This window comes from Peromyscus californicus, unplaced genomic scaffold (genome assembly GCF_007827085.1).
Source record: "Peromyscus californicus insignis strain IS unplaced genomic scaffold, ASM782708v3 Scaffold_9__1_contigs__length_137607984, whole genome shotgun sequence".
In the NCBI taxonomy this organism is placed as follows: domain Eukaryota; kingdom Metazoa; phylum Chordata; class Mammalia; order Rodentia; family Cricetidae; genus Peromyscus; species Peromyscus californicus.
Genome location: NW_026294617.1, coordinates 33,687,633 through 33,708,481, shown reverse-complemented (window position 1 = coordinate 33,708,481; position 20,849 = coordinate 33,687,633). Strand labels below are relative to the sequence as shown.

Below are 20,849 nucleotides of genomic sequence, written 5' to 3'. Positions count from 1 at the left end.
GCAAGGCAGACACTGCCAGCCATCACCAGGAGAAGCAAGATGTAAACATACCGGTAAGCCACAAGCCACATGGCAAAGTATAGATTTATAGAAATGGGTTAATTTAAGATATGAGAGCTAGCTAGCAAGAAGCCTGCCATGACCATAGTTTAAAAATAATATAAGCCTGTGTGTGTTTACTTGGGTCTGAGCAGCTGCAGGGACAGGCAGGACACAGGAAAACTTCCAGCTACAATTTCTATTTTCAAATTTATTTTTTTTATTTGTGTCTATGTGTCTGTATGTGAGTATGTGCATGAGTCCATGTATTGCTGGAGGTCAAAAGAGGGCGCTGTTTTCCTAGGGCTTGAGTTACAAGTAATTGTGAGCTGCTGGGCATGGGTGCTGGGAACCAAACTCTGGTCCCTTAGAAGTACAGTAAGTGCTCCTAACCTCTGAGCCATCTCTCCAGCCCTGAAACTATGTATCTTCTGGCTAAGGCAACTGTGACAGCCTGAGAATTGCTCCAGCACCAAGATATGATGAAACACATTAATTCCTGCCTCAACCACCTTTAGCAGCATGAAAACAGCAAAATCAATTAATATTTTTCATTTCTACTCTCGCATTTTCTAATGCAGACATTTATTTGGAATCTTTCTCATTATAGATTAAGATTTGAAGAAACATACATCAAAGACTTCTTGAAGCTTATTCCCACAGGGCTGTGGTAAAGATGAAAGGTGAAAGCCTGTTGATCTCTGTAAATCACTAAACAGCAGGAGGTATGTATGACAACCCTGGGACTGTTTGGAGAAAGAGCAGAGAACTGTCTTGTTCAGTTTCTCCAGATTCATGTGCTTCTCCTCACATAAACACAGCCCCAATTATAGTGCTGGATGCATCTGCACGGTAGAACAGCCATTTCCTGGTGGGGAGTTTCATAAGCATGCATGTCAAGCTTTAGAAGACTTTCTGTTCCTAGAATTTTAAGCTGTCTCCCCAAAGCATGCAGATCTTTGTGATGAACTGCTATGGTTGTGTTCAAAATAATAAGCCTGAATATCCTCTGTCTGTATAGGTACCGTAAGTTACGGTGAAGGAGAATCAATTAAATGACCTTTAACAAGATGTTAACAGGCTGAGCTTAAATGTAACTTCCTAGGAATTATGAATTATACACTAACTCTGGCCCATTATTTGAGTTTCTGTTTATCTTGACTACATTTTGCCATCTCCTTTTTGGAACTCCCTGGTCCTTGGACATCCATGACTATTTTTATTTGGAGGGTAGTGTGTGGGCATAGGTACTGTTCCACTAACTGCAGATTGCAGAATGCTACCTAAGGGAACCACCTGTTAATTTTCAGTTTTTCTCTCAGCAAAATGCTGAGTACAGTCTTGCCTTGAGAGTCTTTTAAGGACTAAAGTCAAAGTTAGACATAAAAGCATTCTGCACATAGTATTTCATAAAGCATAATCTGTTATCATTATTGTAGTTGGCATCTCCACCACCACTGTCATTTCTACAGTAGCTCTCTGAGTCTCACTAGGTGACATGAGCCCATTCCACTCTTGAGTGTATTGCTTCTAAGATTCAATAAACCCAATGTCTTTACTTTTCACGTGTGTATTCTCTACACAGTGTTAGCTATTCTGCTTGCATTAATTATGGTTTACATATGCGATATTCTATCTTTCCAGCCATTCAATAACTGTTTGCTGCAGCTGGAGCTCTTGCCACTCAGCCTGTCAACTTTCAGGAATATAGCAATGCGATAATGTCCTTGTCTTCATTCAGAGAAATAGTAAAGACACAGTCCCTGAGTAAGCCAGTGGAGGGATATATTAAAAAATGTCAAGAAGAATGTCAAATTACAGGGTTCACACAGAAAACCACAGTAGAGTAAGAAGAAAGGAAGCACAGAAGAGAGGAGATTTGCCTAACCCTTTTTACTGACAAAGGGGAATGAGACTAGAACACTGAAGGATGGGAGGGCCAAGCGAAGCTTGTGACTAAGGGAAGGACACTCTTGGAAGAGGGGACTGTGGCTATAGAAATGACAAAGCCTGCCTAAAGCTTTAGTCAACTGAACCGCAGTACAGTTGGTGGTGGAAGAGTGGAGATGGCAGCATGAGGTAAAAGTAGGAGGTGATGCACATGCAATTTGACCCATTTTCAGAACTGTGGCTCTTACTTCACGGTGAAATGAAAAGGCATTGGGACATTTTGAGCAGAGAGACAACACGACATGGCCACCTGCAGCAGAACCACCCTGGCATTTGCACTGAGAACGGACTGAAGGGATGGAGGACCCACTAAGGAGGAGGATGGCAGGCATCAGGGAAGAGGGAAATTACAGTGGAGAACTTGACAGGTGGAGTAATCCTGGAGAGGTTACAAAAGTGAAGAAGCCATTGGGTTTTGATAATGGAATACTATGGGATGTGAGATGAAATTTCATACAGAGTGACCAAGGATGACAGAACACCCAGACCTGAGACGAGCACAGGCTAACTTCTCGAGAACATTCCCAGAGAAGTGATTTAAAGACACAAAAGAGTTCAGGATATAGTCTTTTCATGTTGACCTTGAAATGATGCTAGAAATACGGACCTCCATATTTGACAGTTATCGACGTACAAGTAGTATTTAAAGCCGTGAGCCTGAATGTCACTTTGCAAGTGAGAAGTGAGCGCAGGGAGAAAACAGTCGTCAGAGACTTGAACTCTCTGACATTTCAAAATTTAGATTTCGAGAAGATGAGCAAGGAGCTGTAAAGGGTATTGAGAAAGCAGACAGCACGGCAGATGATGGTGTGTGTGAAAGGAAGGGTGCTGAGGGAGGTGGGGTGGAAGAAGGACTTGAACATCCTCAGTACAAGAAAAAAATGAGAGGTACTACTCCAGGAAGAAGGAAACATGTCTCATGGTCTTGCTGCATGTCTGAGGAAAGAAGGAAAGATAGCTGACATGAAGACACGCGGGAGCCACATGTACTCAAAAAATGAATCAGCATGCCTCCAGAACGAAACTAGGCCAGATGGCTGCATGCCTTTCTTCAGCCCTCTCTGGATTCCTGGTTACAAGACAGAGGAGGCGGAGACTGGAATTTTGCCAGATAACATTACAAAAGGAGTGTGTCAATCAACTATCCATTACTGTATCAAAAACGTACGGTAATCGGCTTAAAAAGACGAAAGGTTGATTTTGGCTCAGGTTTAGAAGATTCAGTCCACGGCAGATTTCCTGATGCTTGGGTCTGTGGAGCACATCATGATGGTCATAGAGGTACATTAACCTTATGGTATACTACCCATAATACAGCACCTCTCAGTGACCCCACATATTAAAAGTCCTGCACTTTCCACTAGCACCATAAGAGGGTGCCTAAATTTTGAACACATGTTGCAGATACACACTGCAGTAAGGCATGAGGAAAGCCTGTGTGCAGATGAGAGGCCACCATGATAAACTATTGAATTTGTGAAGCCACAAGCAAGTGGAAAGAGTTGGAATGTGAGCAAAGAGACCAGGAAAAGAAGGCGCCTAATGAGTGACAGATGACTGCAAGAGAGGCTCAGACTTCAGATTAGCCATGGCCTTTAGTGTGGTGATACTGTGTTCCTCAATATATTGTGCACCCTAATAAACTTATCTGGGGTCAGAGAACAGAACAGCCACTAGACAGACAAAGAGGCCAGAAAATGGTGGCACTCACACCTTTAATCCTGGCATTCTGGAGGCAGAGATCCATCTGGATCTCTGTGAGTCCAAAGCCACACTGGAAACAGCCAAGCATGGTGATACACACCTTTAATCCCAGGAAGTGAAGGCAGGAAGCAGAAAGGTATATAAGGTATGAGGACCAGGAACTAGAGCCTGGTTAACTTTTAGGCTTTTAGCAGCAGTTCAGCTGAGATCCATTTGGATGAGGACTCAGAGGCTTCCAGTCTGAGGAAACAGGATCAGCTGAGAAGTTGTCAAGGTGAGGTTAACTGTGACTTATTCTGCTTCTCTGATCTTCCAGCATTTACCCCAATACCTGGCTCCAGGTTTGTTTTGATTAACAAGACCTTTTAAGATTCGTGTTACACTTCAGTAACAGATAAGGAAAAGAAAAATGACAATATCCAAGAACTCCAGATATGACCGAGGCAATAGGCTAGAAGAAAATGCTGAGATAAACACAAAAGACATAAGAAATTGAATAAAACTAGATTAGAAAGTTACCTGAACTAGAAACAGACAGTCAAACAAGACAGGAATTTGGAAACTCAGAGACAGGACCAGGGAATCTCTTCATGAGGTATAACAAGAGAAACTTGTGAGGCATTGCAGGTGGAGGGCAAAAGTACAATAAGGAAACCATATTCAAAGCTGCAAGGGGTTGAAAGGCTAGTTCAGTTGTCCTCAGAACTCACATTAACAAAATAAAGGCATGGTGACTTATACTTGTAATCCCAGGACTCGGGAGGTGGGAAAAGTACATCCCTGGGACTCACTGACCAGCAGCAGCCTATCCTAATTGCAGAACACCAGGCCAATCAAAGAAAACCAAGAGAAAGGTAACTGGGGAATCACAAGAGTGACTTTTTGCATTTACACATATGGGTATACTGTGCATGGATACCCACATACATGTACACACATGAACATACATGTAAAACCAAACATCGTGCATAAAGATACACACATGTCTGTATGCATGCATCACACACACACACACCACTAAGGTTATAAGAGGAAAATATCATTTCACTAACATAGGCACAATTTATCAGAATAGGGTCAGATCTCTGGTTGACAGCCTAAAATTCAAACACAGAAAGTAACTAACTGTCAGCAAAGATGGGGATATCTAAGAAAGCTACTTTTTTTAAATTGGCAGGGAAATTCAAGGGAAGCACATGACCACAAAGCAGCATGGTGAAGTCTTAAATGAATATAATATGCAGAGAATAATGATAGTGTCCATCACAAGAGCCCAGGAAAGAAAAATCTAGAACAAATAAAAGGGACAGCAAAGAAGTAATCTGTCAGCTCTCACAAGCCAACCAAGTCTGATACTGACAGGAAAGTAAGTGGAGAATAGTAACCTACACCACCAGAAAAAAAAATTCAACAAGAATTAACAAATAATGTGTCAATAATAAACTTAAGTGTAAATGCCTCAACCCACTAATAGACTCACAATGTCTGACTGGATTATAAAGCTATATCCAACCATATGGTGTCTCTAAGAAACATACCCACTGGTGAAGACATCCATAAAATGAAAGTCCAGGGCTGGATGCCAAGCTTTCAAATGAGAAGAAACTAAACATAATCTACTCCAGCTATTTTGATAGCTGGTATCAGGGACTTCAAGGCAAAATTATTCTCAAGAGATAGCAAAGACCACTATGTATTAGTAAATAGAGCCGTTCATCAGGAGGATATAACAATTGTGAAAATATATGCATCAAGCATCAGCACTTCAAAGTTCATAAACAAACAACACTAGACATAAAATATCAAATACACCCTCATACAACAAGAGTGGATGATTTCAGTATCCTGTTCTCAGACCATTCAAAATATATAATCTTCACTGCATCCCATGGAAAAATCTAGAAAAAAAGGGTACTTTCCTAGACAAATATGACCTACCAAAATTAAATCAAGAATATATAAATAATATAAATAGTGACAAAGATTAAAGTATAATTGAAATTTTCTTTGGGCCACCAACCAGCTCCCAAATAAAGACAGGGAGACTTAATTATTTATGAATGCTTGGCCCTATCTTAGGCTTGTCCCACTAGCTCTTTTAACCCAGTTTAACCTGTTTCTATTCATCTATATTTTGCCTCAGGGATTTTTACCTTTCTTTCATTCTGTATGTCCTACTTTCCTGCTTCCTCCGTGTCTGTCTGTCTGGCCCCTGGCATCTCCTTGGTGTCTCTTTTTTCTTTCTTCGCCTTTCTTTCTTCCTCAAGCATAATTCCTCCTCCTATTTACTCTCTCTGCCTGGGAGCCCTGCCTATACCTCCTTCCTCGCTATTGGCCATTCAGCTTTTTATTGCCTTAAGCAGACAAGGTAAAGCAGCAATACATTTTTACATAATTAAACAAAGGCAACACATCTTTACACAGTTAAACCAATATTTCACAACATTAAAGCAGTGATAAAAAGTTTCCCAGTGAAGAAAGATGCAAGACCTGATGGATTCAATACTGAATTGTTGCAAGCATTTAAAGAAGAGCTAACGCCAATGCTCCTCAAACTGTCCCATAAAACACAAAGGAACAGAACTTTACCAAGCTCACCTTACAAAGCTGGCATTACTCTGAAATGAAAAATGGAAACAACAACAACAACAACAACAGCAACAAGAAATAGAAAAGACCAAACAAAGAAAACTAGAAGTGAATTTCTTTGATGAATATAGATGCAAATTTTCACAATATAATTCTTCAAATTTAAAGAACACCATTGATAAGATTACACACCATGACCAATTTGGTTTCATTTGAGAAATGCAAGGTTGGTTCAATCTATACAAATCAACAAGTGTAATTCAGGACAAAATAGAGTTAAGGACAGAAATCAATGATCATTTTTATCAATGCTCAACGATTTAAAGATACTCAACAAAATTTAATGCTCCTTAAGGATAAAAATGCTAAAGAAACTAGGAATAGAAAAAAAACATATCTCAACACAATAAAGGCTATAAATACTAAACCCATATTCAATATTATTCTAAACTATTAAAACCTAAAATCATTTCCTCTATATCTTGTGTCTATATATCTCTTTGTATGAGAGAAGGGTAACAACTTTCTATATTCTTATTTGGTATAATGTTCATATCCTTTGCTAGAGCATCAAGAGAATAAAATAAAGTGGATTAAAAAGAGGAAAGGAGGAAATCAATTTATTCTTATTTGTATATGACATGACCCCTGTACATTAAAGAATCTAAACATTCTACCACGACACTCCTAGACCCAATATATCCTTCAATAGAGTAGCAGGCTACAACATCAACTTATAAAATTAGTAGCTTTTCTATGTGTGAACAATAAACTCACATAATGAAATAAATGAAAAGGAAACTCCCATTCACACTAAAAAAATCAGTAATCGGACTAACTAAGAAGAAAAATAAATTGAAGACACTAGAGCATGTGAAGAATTATCAAGGTCATGGATTTGGATTGGTAAAATGAATATTCTGAAAAGGGCTATGTTGACACAGTTAATCTACAGACTAAATATAACCACCATCAAAGTCCTAATTCTATGCCTCAGAGATCTAGAATAAATAGTTACAAAGTTCAAGTGAAAGCAGAACAGACCCCAGATAGCTGAAGCAACCCTTAGTGTAAGTGCAATGCTTAGGATATCACCATACTTGATAATAAATTAGATGATAGAACCACAGCAACAGCATAACATGTCCTTATGTGATGAGGACAAAGGACACAGAAATCGAACTATACAGTTAGACTTCACTAATTTTTGACAAATTTATCAAAAACATACACTGGACAAGCAAAAGCCTCCTTAACAGATGGTTCTGAGGTCAAAGACCTTAGCGTAAGACCTGAAAAGTGCTAACGGGAAGCAACCGAAGATGCAGCCACACACAGGGTATTCTGACATAGTCTCCAACAGCACACAAGATAATTCCATCCCAAGAACTAACTAATGGGATGACAAGACATTAAAAAGCTCCTTCTCAGCAAAGGAGACAATCAGGACAGTGGAAAGAGAGTACAGAACTGGAAAAATAATCTTTGTCAACTACATATCTGACAGAGGATCCATATCTAGGATATACAAAAAACTGTAAAAATTTAACAGCAAAAATTGAATCATCCAATTAATTAATGTGCAATTTACTATATAGGCAGTTCTAAGTAAAAGAAATAGAAATAGTCAATAAAGACTTGAAAAACTGTTCGATATACCATAGGATAAATTCAAATTAAAACCACTTTGAGGGCCGGGCGGTGGTGGCGCACGCCTTTAATCCCAGCACTCGGGAGGCAGAGCCAGGCGGATCTCTGTGAGTTCGAGGCCAGCCTGGTCTCCAAAGCGAGTTCCAGGAAAGGCGCAAAACTACACAGAGAAACCCTGTCTCGAAAAACCAAAAAAAAAAAAAAAAAAAAACCACTTTGAGATTGGATCTCATCAAGAAAACAAGTGATTAAAAAAATGCTGATGAAGGCATCAGGAATGAGGAAAACTAATTCACCACTGGTGGGAATGGATATTTATGCAGCAACTAAGGAATTCAGTGTGGAAATTCATGAAATGATTGGAAAGAACTCCCATATTACCCACTATATCATTCTTAGTTATATACCAAAAGGCCTCAGGTCAATATACTATAGAAATATCTGCACACACACACACATTGTGAGTTCTCTATTCAAAACAACTAGGAAATGGAACCAGATTGAATGCCCATCAGCATGAATAGATGAAGAAAATGTGGTACATTCACATGATAGACTTGCATGCAGCCACAGAAAACAACAAAATAAAGATATTTGCAGGAACATGGAAGTAACCGAAGCCACTGTTTATTAAAAAATAAAAATACTCAAATATTACATGTTTTCTTTCAACATGTTAAACCCAATTCAAAATGATATACTTGTGCACAAAAAATGAATGTAAGGATAAGGATAATTTCCTTCACCAAGTATAACTAATTTGCTTTTTTTTAAACATCCATTTCTGAAATAAAGGATGTTTCTTTCACTGCGTTGATGGAGTGCTCCCTCATGAAAAGTGCATAATTAGCTAATATGTTTTGATACTTGCCATTCAGTGCTAAACAGAATTACTCTGGTCAGTTTTGTCATATGCATTCTAAATATCCTTTTCCAAACATTTTCCATCTTACAATTTTATTCTAAATACACAAAGGAACACATCCTATAAACTTAGTGTAGAGTTAGTTCACTTTGGGAAAAAAAAACATTTTAAGACATCTTTTAGGGCTTAGAAATCTTTCTGAATTATTCTTCATTTTCCCATTTCATATTTTCTTCATTATATTTGTGGAAACTGAATGAATGCATGTATACATTCATGAAGGTTGATAGAGTTATGTCAAGTCCTGTTATTTGAGGTTTCAATGAAGGCAACAAAGGTATGGAACAAAAATATAATATACATTAATTTTTAATAGATTTATGAAGTTTCTCTGTCAAAATCAAATAGCCTGAGTATCGTAAGTTGGTCAAAACTGTCACACTGGGGAGCTGGAGGGATGGCTCAGCAGTTAAGAGCACTGGCTGCTCTTTCAGAGAACTTGGGCTCTCACTACCCACATGGCAGTTTACAACCATCTGTAATTCCAGTTCCAGGGGATCCTATGCCCTCTTCTGGCCTCCATGGACAGACACTGCATGCATGCAATGCACATACATAAATACAGGCAAAATGCCCATACACATAAAATAAATAAATCTAAAAGCAGCATATCACACTGGATTGTGCTCTGCATTGGAGGGGTGTTAGTGGCAAGAAGTTAGGGACAAAATTCACGAACTTTACACCATTATGCTCCCTGATAGAGGAACTCTCTCATATTGGGTGTAAAGAGAATGAGACCTCGTTGACATAATATGGTGATACACTATTGCATACTTTTACCAATGGCTTAACTTCTTTGAAGAAATACATGATAAATATAGACAATTCACTCAAAATTTTCTCAGTCACAGCAGATATGAAATAGAAGGAATAACAACAATAAAAATATTATGGACCCTCTGGCAGCAAAAGGTACATCAGTGTCTTCTAAAGATAACATGCCCTGAATTAAAATGACATCTTCAGAGCAGTCCTAGGATTTGCAGCAGAAAAACTGACGGAGGCTCACACAGGACAAGAGCCAAGTACCTGGCTATAAACTGGCTAACACCGGGTGTGTAGCTGAGTCCGTTACTTTGAAATGTACTTGAGGGGTTGAGGGTGGGGTTGTTGCCTGTGTCTGCCCACTGGCTGCCATGAAAAAAGCCATTTTCCCTTCAACCCATTCCCACGACTATATGCTGCCTCACCACAGGTCCCAAAACAAGGGAGCCCACCCGCCGTGGACAGAAGACTCTCTGAACATGAGGTTGAAGACTTACAAAGAGGAAAAGGTGTGCTTTGCCACGGTGATGGAGGACTGACTAACAGGGTAGGCTGTACTACTCTTCAGGTGAAACACTGAAGAAATCACCTGAAGAAATACACAATTTCATATGGAGCCTTTGCTCACTCTGCTTGCCCACTTTCTGTCGCTGACAAGATGTCTGAGAAAATCAGCTTAAATGGAAGTCTCATCCACAGTAATTCTCCTCCTTGCTTAGAGCCTGTATGTAGTGAAGAAGGTCACCATGACAGAAAATGCAGAGTAGAGCAGAACTGCTCACCTCATGGTGCCCAGAGGCAGAGAACAAGCAATAAAGGGTCAGTATTGTATAATAATAAATATCCGTAGTGATCTAGCTGTCAACAGAACCATGAGCTGAGGACCAAGCCTTCCACACACCGGCCCCAGGAGAGCACTTACGATCCAAACCATGGCCTCTCCCGGAACACTTCACCTCCTTATCTCACTGTCTTCAGCTATGTCCCTCCCTGTGGGTCAGCTGTGGTGGAGGTGAAGGGGGAGACAGTGGAACAGGTATGTGCAACTGGTAATACACACTGCATCAACCTCTAGGATCGGTTCAAAACCCACTCAATCACCTACGGTTTTAGGGAAAAGTATTTCCACTTCTGTTAGTTTTATTATGAAGGGATATGAGAGTGGGGTGGGCAGGCGCCTGGTTACTGGGGTCTACTCACAGAGTAGGGAAAGCGATACAGCAGTTCATCGAAACCCTTGAGGTGTACAGAACAGGACATTGACAAATCCAGGACAGGGCCCTTTAACACCATCTCAACCAACGCAAATGGGGAAAAGTTCTGTGTCGACCGTAGAATATCCTCCTCCAGCAAGATGGCAGTGTCTGTCCCTGCAGAGTCTCAGCCATCAAGGATCAGCTCAGAAACAAGCTGCTGGCAGAATCCCTGCCTTCCACCAGAGCGCTGATGTATGCTTGGCCTGACATTCATCTCCCACACTCCTGCTAATGTGCCGTTCTCACCTCCCTCTCCCCAGCAATTTCTCAATGTGCCAGCAGTGTCTCCCTTATTACTGCCAATCTCTTCCTGCAACCATCGAGGAGGAAATCAGGCAAGTTCTGTGAATCCAGTGATTTTAATGCTATTGAGATATACCAGGAGCCTCTGGCTGCATGGTTTTCAGGATTGTTTTGCAGAGCCACGGTGCTCAAGGACCAGGCTTTATTTCCAGGCCGTGTGGCATGCTCTCAATTGCTGAGGCAGCTTATGAGATGACCAAAGAAGGAGTTTAGTAAAGCCAGTGAAAGCAATCAAACCTACACTCAGCTCTCTCTAGGGGTATTTATTCAGACTCTCTGCGCCTCAAAGTCTTATCCCTGACAGTTAAACACTGACCTCCGACCCAGAGTTTCTTCCCTTTAGTACCCCGGACCCTGCGTTTGTTCCTAGTGTGTTCAACTCTATTACTTAGCAGAGACTGCCTTAGATAAGTGTTCCATGAAGTTTGTAAGACTCCTGTAAGAGCCAGTAAAAACCGACCTCTTAATTCAGTGCTGTCGTTAAAGAAGCTGGAAAGGGCCAGGTCCGTTCAGTTGGCCTTCTGTGTCAGTAGATTCAGCCAACCACGGCGGACTGAAAACAGTTACAAAAATTAAAAATGGCCTCTGAACCGAATACAGTTTTTTCTTGATTTTCTCCAGACCATACAAGAATTTATTAGACATTAAAATTACAGTAAGCCTTGTGTTGATGTTCTGTTTCTGTAGCCCTCGACTGACACATCAACCTGCAAAGAAAGAAGCCTCTTTAGGCTCACGAGATGGGAGAGCCGGTGGCTGCACTCATCTGGATCTGAGGTGAGATGGCACACCATGATGTCATGATGGGAGTGTGCATGTGCATCGGGGTTAGCCATTCACCTCACACCTCACACCTCACACAGGGAGAGTGGAAGAGGCAGGGCATGTCCTCAGCAACCTGAAGACCTCTCACCAGGCTCCAACTCTCACAGTTCCCTCCACCACCTGAGAGCTCTACAGGCTGAGGACCACACCTTTAACATGTTGGGGAGTTACAGAAAGTATTGTCTGTAACTAACAGACGATTCCCTGCATGCAGTTTGTACGCAAATATAGACCACTGTCTAGAAGGAACGTGAGCACCCCCGGGCTACAATATATGAAAGAATCCTGGGACTAATCCCCTTTAGATAGCTATAATTAGCTGCTCATGCTGACTCAGTCATGTTAGCTACTCTATCAAATGGCAGAATCAAAAGAACTTTCCATGAAGCTTGCTCTGAAGTTCTCATGAGGTAACAAATGGTCACATATGTGTTCTAGATCTGCTGTGGGGCTCCAGTATTATTTTTATTTTTTTTTGTGTGTGTTTGTTTGTTTGGTTTTTCGAGACAGGGTTTCTCTGTGTAGCTTTGCGCCTTTCCTGGAACTCGCTTTGGAGACCAGGCTGGCCTCGAACTCACAGAGATCCGCCTGCCTCTGCCTCCCGAGTATTATTTTTAAATGTGTTGTGGGGCTCAAGGGATGGCTCAGGGGTTAAGAGCACTTGCTGCTTTTGCAGAGGGCCTGAATTCAATTCTCAGCACCCACATGGTGGCTCACAACCAGCCAGAACTCCAGTTCCAGGGGAATCTGTAGCCCTCTTCTGGGCTCTGCAGACATTAGGCACACATGTACATATATGCAGGCAAAACATCCATACACAGAAAATGAAATCCAGAATATAAGATCTAAATAGTTATTCCTATTTCATTTCTTTATTCCTGATGTTATTATGCACAAGTATAGTTGTACTAATGTCCCCTGCTGATAAAACTTAATCACCATTTCAAACACACCCATGTACATTCTGTCAGAAGCCACGAAGAAATGCTGCAACTAGGTTACACAGGAGAGAGGATGAGAACTGTGCAAAGGAAAAGCCAGCCAGCCACCCATTGTCACTTCATTTAAGCGAGAAGAGAGTCCACATCACGTAATACATTTGCTGCTATCAGCGTTTCTCAGCCTCCAGCATCCATCTACGCTGTGTGTGAGAGTTTGAACCTTCTCTCGGAGAGCTGTGCTCGCCAAACTCTGGCGTGCTCAGAGCTCAGAACTGGGCACGTCTGTCCAGTGCTTCTAATAACTGATTCCAACAATGCTGATGTGGAACGTGGACCTTAATTGATCCAGAAGACGAATCCACAAAAGACAAAGGATGACCATGAACATAAGAACACTTCCTGCAAGCTCAGAAAAGGGGTTCTAATTCTAATCCCTCCCCTGCTCGTGGTCCTAATAGTAAAGCAGTAAGGTTCATTTTGCTCCTGAGGAGGGAAGGGCAGCAGGCCAGTCGGAAGAGCATGTTCAAATCAGTGGCCGCTCATTCTGGCCACGGTATAGACTTCTCTAGTTCCTACTTCTTCTTGTGCTAAATGTATTCAATTACATTCAATGACTCACTTCTAGTTTTATAATTAGTAAATTCTCACAGAAGCATATTTGCAGATTTAATTATGACTTTTAGAATGATTTTATTTTTATTTATGTATTTGTATGCATCTCTGCATGTATGGTGCCAATGTATATGCAGGTGCCTGGGGAGGCTAGAAGAGGGCTTCAGAACACGTGAGTTAGAGTTACGGGTGGTTGCCAGCCATCTGGTATGACTGTTGGGAATGGAACTTGAGTTCTGTTAAGACTAGCAAGTGCTCTTAACCACTGAGGCAGCCCTCCAACCCTAATCACATTTTTTTTAATATGTTGGAGAACCTTAATAATGAATAGCCTCCCCAAAGCTTTTCATCAGAGGCCATGTTTGAAAGGCTATGCACTGGGGACCACTTAGCATCTTTGATAGACATAGACATTTTAATTAAATTAAGTATAGTAAGTTTAAACTGCTTTGAGTGTAAGAATATAGAAAACTTCAAATGATGTCCAAGTGAAGGGGCTTCCATTGTCCGTGTTCTTTGAACATATTACATTTTAACTTTCAAATCTCTATGGTGATTTGAACAGTAGGACTGTCAACCTCTTCTTCATTATGAGAAAGTTAGGGTTTAAATGACTATATTATTTTTTCTGACATTTGCAAACAGGAGTTATATCCAAGCCTTTCCCTTCTGAACTCTTGGGACATGTTCTTACACCCTCTATTCCAAGAGTAACTCAGTTTCTCTGCCAGGACTCAGTTTCTGTGCCAACAAGCAGGTGCTGTTTCTCTAGGAAATCTAACACCAGGAGACAGAAGTATCTACATTTGGAGACTTCTTATTGCTGGAACCTGTGTTGGCTTTTCACCTGATGTTTTTCAAGTGGGGTAAAAATCCTTCCCTCTGTGGGCTCCTGACAAGTCTGGCCTGTTTTGCTTTAATAATAGGAGCTGTGTGGTGCTCTGCTGACAGGACAGAGCAAGGGAGCCCATGCCCAAGGGTTTATGGGTAACTGCTGGCCTTCCCATGACCAGGGAGGCTGTCTGCATATGAGCAAGCACAGCTAATCAGCTGAAGCTACCTTGTTATACTAACAGTGTTTCAGGGGTCGTGCTTTAACAGGATTCCATTGAGAACTCTTTAGTTCTTTCCTGATTGCCGTCCACCCGCTGACTAAACGCAGTCTACTCTCTAAAAGTCCCCGCTGTGGAATAACAAAACTCAATCTATTTTTCAGATCTTCAAAGTACTTGTTAATACTGCCTACACTGTATTATAAAACAACAACAACGAAAGCCAATGTGGAGACGATTTTTAGCTATTTTTCTCCAGAGGCAGATTAAGAAAATACTGTGCGTCATTTCTATTGATGATGACCTGGCATGAGAGTTTAAAGAAAGCAGAATTGTGGACTGATGTTACTAGATCTCAAAGTGGGATAAACATTTTGAAGAGGTGAGAAATAGCACTGTTTTGTGTATTTTTGAGACAGGGTCTCACTCTACAGCCCAGGCTAACCCTGAACCCACAGTGATCCTCCTGCCTCGGCGTCCCAAGTGGGGTTACCATAGAATGCCACTGCAATGACTGCCTTGAGAAATGACATCTTTATTCCTCACAGTTTATTTGTCTTAGGTTCTTTCATTTTCCTGCCTGCTATGAGTGTTGATGGTAGTAGATTATGAGTTCATGGATCTTTAGGCTCATTTACTTTACTGAGAGCAGGCAGATTCACACTGTGTGCCTACTGTTGATATCCCAGACTTGACCTAAGGCAGGATGTCAGGAGAACAAACAGGAGAAGTCACAGAGTTTTCATTCTACCAATGAATCCATGCTCTAACTAAACTAGACTGACTACATCCTAGTCTCCATGTAATTTAATAATCCCTGTATGAAAGTTATGAGTGTGGAAGGCAAATGACTTTTGCTGAAGCCTAGTTTTAAAAAAACTGAATAAATTTTTCAGTGTGTCTGATTCTTCAAACAGAAGGCATATGGAGGCAACAAAAATTATTGTATTTGTTTAACAAACAGGTCTACTCCAAGTACCCAGGGATTTATTTACTAAGCATCCACAGCTAGTGAGAAGGGTTCTATATTTCTAGTTATTTGTATTTTTGCTTGGACATGTTTTTAAATTAACATGCTAATGCCAGGATTCCATTTCACAGTCTTTGGTTTTTCTGATTTCATAATAGTTAATGTTTCTAAAGCCATAGAATTGTATTAGAGAGACTGCTGAGCCTGTAAACCCATCCCCTGTATGCACTGGCGTGGAAAGGAAAGAGCAAACTGAATTCCTCTGTGCTCACCCTGAACTGGGTTCCGATTGGCAAATATTACATTTTTTAAATGAACAGAGAAGCCATGTGGTCTTCGAGGGTAAACTGACGATGCTGAGGTTAGCCTTCAGGACATTCTGGGTTATTAGTCTATATGTGTCTGCAGGAAGGGAGAGGTAATGGCATGGCCCAGTTATGGCAGCATTATTATGTTGGCATCACGTGTAAATTTATAAAAGTGACTTTGCAAAACGTAAACATCACTGGGCATTGAAAAGCTGATGGGGTTAAGCTTAGCAGTCACAGAACCACAGCCCAGGGAGATGCAGGCTTCTCAAATCAGAAGTGGAGAAGAGGGCCAGAGGTCAGCCTTCTATCAATCTACTCCTGCCTTTCCCTAATATTTCACAGCTTCCAATGACTATTATTCAGACAACATGGCTATGGCAAAGAGCATGGAGGGTCACAATATTTATTGAGCAAGCAGACTTAAAATGGCATTGTAATATTTAGGACAAATATACAAACATAAAACCAGAGCATCTCTTTAACGTCTATTTTTACCCTAAATTAGAACAATTAACAATTCAAACCTCTCCTATTCAAATTGGTGCTGTGGCTAAAGCCAGGCCAAGTGGGTGAACAGTTATTTTCAAGGGCCCAGAAGTTTCAAGGCTGATGATTCTTAGCTTTGACACTAGGGAAATGTCACTGGAGACATGTCGTCTTTTCGTTGCCTCACCTATGAAGGGGAGGGATAACAGAAGTGCTTACCTTCATGAGACGGAGTAGATATTTCAAAGAGACAACAGAAGTAAAATTCTTGATTTAGCTACTAGCATCATGGCAGGCTACTCTAGCTAATGACATCATTAGCTTCTTCACGGTCATCATCGTGACTGTATCAATGTTGGTAGGTAGCTAGGGCATTAAAGATGCTTCAGTCAGGCCAAATCCCAGGGACTCTGTGAATCCTCCTTCCTTTTTCATCTTTTTGAAGTAAAGGGCTGGATTATACGCCTTCCCAATCTGTCCTGGATATAGAGTCCTTGAAGCTATAGAATCAACGTGTCTTCAACTGAACTACTCCAGGATCTCACTGTTGAACTAATAATATCATTCAAGGAATTAGCTGGAATCTCCTGAAAACCAGGTTAGCATCATATAGCTTAACATCTGACACAGACAAGTTTGTTATGTTTGTTCTACCACTTTCAGCATCCCCTAAGTCACAGCTCTTAATCTTCTGTCCAGACAAGCATCAGCCCCTTCTGGGAACTTGCTAGAAGTATAAATTTCAGGGTGTCATTTCAAAGTTGCAGGTGGGGACCAGCATCTATCAGGGCCAACCTGTGATTCTGAGGATGCTGAAGGTGAAGAACCACTGATGGGAATAAAGAGTGGGATACACACACATACAGATACACTGGGGTAAATGTCACTGTCATTGATCTGCCCTCTAAAGATATCTACAAGGAATGTCGGCCGGAAACAGTTCAAAGTCAAGTAACCAATCAACTGATGAGGCTGAGAAATCATCTTTGGCTACTGTCTCTAGGGAAGTGAGGGGCTAAGAAGGGTAGAGAAAAGTTCAGAAAACCAAAACATAACAGAGGATGTGAGTGTAAGGATGCTAGCAAGGAAGTTGTCCCAGTGAGAATACACGATGTACCACCTTCACACAGCTGTCAGGAATCCGATTTGCTATGTTCTCACTGTACCAAAGAAATCAGCTATTGTTCTTTTCATTATTATGTCAATAATTTAAAAAACCTCGACATGCCAAAACCTGGTTTATGAAGATATACATTAAGTACAGAATTAGTTTTATGATTATCTTCTACTTAACTAGGAAGAATAAACCTTTTCAGTAAAAGCCACACTGAGAAAAGTTACTTGATATGCTAAAAACCCACAAATACTAAGCTTAAGAAATGAAAAATTACATTAGGAACTACAGAGATGTGGGTGATTTATTTACTTTGCTGTCCTTATGTTTTATTTATCTACTTATCCAAATCCCATTTAGACCTACAATTCTAATTAACTCTGAGGTATCAATATCCATTAAAAACTAAATATATCCAGTCTGGTCCCTTAGGCCTTTTCTCATACAGTCTATTTCAGCCAATGCATTCTCTCATAATTTCCCAAGGTATTAAGCCAAACATTCCTATTTTTCCCCTTTAATCTGTCTCCTGCTCTCTGACACCTTCTCCCCTGTAACACAGTGTGTTCATCAAATCCAGTTATTTTAACTTCACAAAGATTAGAGGATTTTTTCCTTTCATCTTTTCTGTCATGACCACCTTTATTCTTAACTCCATGGTGGATTTTTCCCATTCCTTCTTTATAACTAGAGCTTAACACTCTTGAGAATAGGAATGCTGTCTCTTTTTAGGCTCCAGCACAAGGCCTAGCAGGCTAAAACAGAAATTGCTCCCCGGTGAGTGTAATTACGAAGTACACCGATTCATTGGCAGTCTCCCAGCGCTGATGACTTTGGTATACCACCAAACACTGGGTCTTTTCCAGAGGAAAAAGTGTAGCATGTGGCAAATTTGTAAAATAATAATATATCTATAATGAACAGCATATTTCAGGATCTTACTAATTTGCTAATAATTAGATTTTAGTGGCTTTGTATTAGAGCCTCTTTCTTGGCCTTTACTTCAAATTACATTTATCAAACCTTGTAGATTATTACTGTTTTCATGTTTTAATGAACCGGTGACCTCAACATTAGTGTGTCCAAATATCTGGGAATGGATATGTATCTACACATCTAGAATGTGGTGTATTACCCACACAAGATAATCTCAATAAATGCAAGCCTTACCTAAAAATTCACACTTCATTTGAGAGGGAAAAAAAGATCCATTTAAAAATATACTTGTTTCCCATGTCACGTGATGTATGAAAACTGACATTCCAAAAGATGTTGTTTGTGTCTAAAAGATGTGCTACCTAAGGAAATAACCACACACACACACACACACACACACACACACACAGCCAAACACTGATGGAGTAAAAGCAGCTCTCAACACATCCTTTATGGACTTTTATAGATTAAGTTTGTACATTCATGCTGCCAACGCCCCATTTCCATTGTGCAGCACACTAGGAACTCTAAGGTGGCCTAAAGTTGTTCTTCAGAAATAATCAAGTTCTAATAAAAAAAAAAAAAGGACGGTGTTTCTTTATTATCCTTCACCAAAGTTGAATTCTAAAATGCACAAATAGAAAAGGAATTCTTGGCCAGAAGACTCATGTGAGAGACATCTTCCAGAAACACACGGCCTGGGAAGCTTCAGAGCCCTGGCGGACTGCAAGCCTTTACTACTTTCTATTAATAATCCGGGTCCAAGTGCCTGTAAGGAGCCAGGACCTACTTGTGAGATGAGGACTTAGCTCACAAGTTGAACATTTTCCAACAAATACTCTCATAATAGCAGGTACCTTCTCCAGACACCAGATTTCTCTGGTTAGCACAAACGTCATTGTCTAAAGGGACACTGGAGAACCCTCTAGAAAGCAGAACTGATGAGTTCCTTCAGTAACACATGAAAAACACATTGGCCAGCTATTTTGTTCTAGAGACTTCTGGGCTACTGATGGTCTACATGGAAGACTTAACACCTGGCCTATGGCTACCTAAGCCAAGTTAAAACAAGAGGATATTATAATATAGTGTGTTGCTACTAAACATGTAGATGTTTTAGGGTTAGGATTACAGACATAAGTTTAAAGCCAAAAGGTGACTAAGGGTAGCAGCTTGGGCCTTCAATGTTTCCTAGAAGCTCCTGTGTTGAAGCCTTGGTCCCAGGGTGGCAGTGTTCAAAGGCAGAGCTTTCAGGAAGTGATTGAGGGCTTTTTCCTCATGAATGCATAATTTTAGCACTGGATATCTAGATTAGTGGGCTACTGGGAAATGACTGAAACTCTCACAGGTAGGGCCCAACAAGAGGAAAGAGATCATGGAGGCCATGCCCCTGAAGGGTGTAGGTTTTCTCTAGCCCCTGGGTCTTTTGTCCTTTCTCTTGGCCCTTGTGAGGAGGTGAGCAGTTCTCTCTGTCATATCAATCACCATGTTGTTCTGTCTCACCACAGGCCCATAGTGAGAGAGCTGAGCAACCACAGGCAATTATGAGAATCTGCCTTTGCTCCCCTGAGCTGGTTAATCTTCAAAGCTGTGTCACAGTGATGTAACTCTAACACTAAGAGACTAGAACCTTAGCTTACACCATTAAACCAGATTCCTACTTTTTCCATCTGGGTGTTTGAAACGCCTTAGTGGTGAAATACAGGGATACAACAGTAAGCACATCTCTCAGTGCTACTACAGCTTGCATGCCCCAATCTAGGCTAGCTCAAGTTTCCAAGGGTCAATGATCCTATCAGCGAAGTGTGACAATGTAACAAGATAACCCACAACTGTATATGAAACAAACAACAACCGAGCTGGCAAAGCAATAGCAGAGAAGTATGATTCCGTAGAGTGTGAGTTTATCAATGTGTTGGTTCAGAGAAGAAGCAGGAGGGAATGAGGATGAGATTTGAAAACGCATCATGAGACATAAGGCATCTCAGAACTCAAAGAGACGGTCAGGCCCAGTTTTCAACCACTAACTGTGAAGACATTGATTAAAGTCCTTCCGAGAAGAAAGACAATAGTAGATACAGCACAGCTTGGCTGTTCACACTCTCACTTTTCAGACACAGAAAACTGTGCGTTGTCCAGCACGGCAGAAGTTACCAGAACACATCTTAATAAGATTCCACTTTGAAAGGCAGATTCTGGGGGACATGGTAGCATCTGCAATGTCTCTGCAATTAATCCATCGTTAGCCTTGATGCAAGGAAGCAAAGGGGCCAGTGTCTAGGGAACAGGATCAAATCGGCCTTTCTGACACAGGGGAGGACAGTGACAAAGCAAAAGATCCAGACAGATGAAAACATCCCTTGCTTGTTCCCATCCACAGTCCCTCTATCCCTACAGTGGCAGACACACGGAGAGCAA

General features: G+C 40.9%; 1 protein-coding gene across 3 annotated transcripts in view; it reads right to left on the bottom strand.

The window, feature by feature from the left end:
• Trpc4 (transient receptor potential cation channel subfamily C member 4) overlaps positions 1-20,849 on the bottom strand; it is a 178,327-nt gene that overhangs the window by 111,567 nt on the left and 45,911 nt on the right. The window lies entirely within an intron of this gene.